This window comes from Acanthisitta chloris, unplaced genomic scaffold (genome assembly GCF_000695815.1).
Source record: "Acanthisitta chloris isolate BGI_N310 unplaced genomic scaffold, ASM69581v1 scaffold14211, whole genome shotgun sequence".
Lineage (NCBI taxonomy): Eukaryota > Metazoa > Chordata > Aves > Passeriformes > Acanthisittidae > Acanthisitta > Acanthisitta chloris.
The window spans coordinates 1-224 of record NW_008656593.1 but is presented as its reverse complement, the minus strand read 5'-3'; positions in this window follow the sequence as shown (position 1 = coordinate 224).

Below are 224 nucleotides of genomic sequence, written 5' to 3'. Positions count from 1 at the left end.
TGAGCACAGGGGCAGCAGGAGGCTGCCCGCGCAGGAGGGCTGTGCTGGGATGGCCAGCAGCTGGGAAGGCAGTGGTGGCCTGCACTGCTGCTCCAGGGTCGCTGTACGCCAGGGAAGGCACCGGAGGTGGCACGGGGATCCCTGGCCAGTAGGATGGTGGTGCCCACCCTACCGGAGCATAGGTGCCACCGGGGCCAAACGGAGGTGGGGGTGGCACAGCTGGC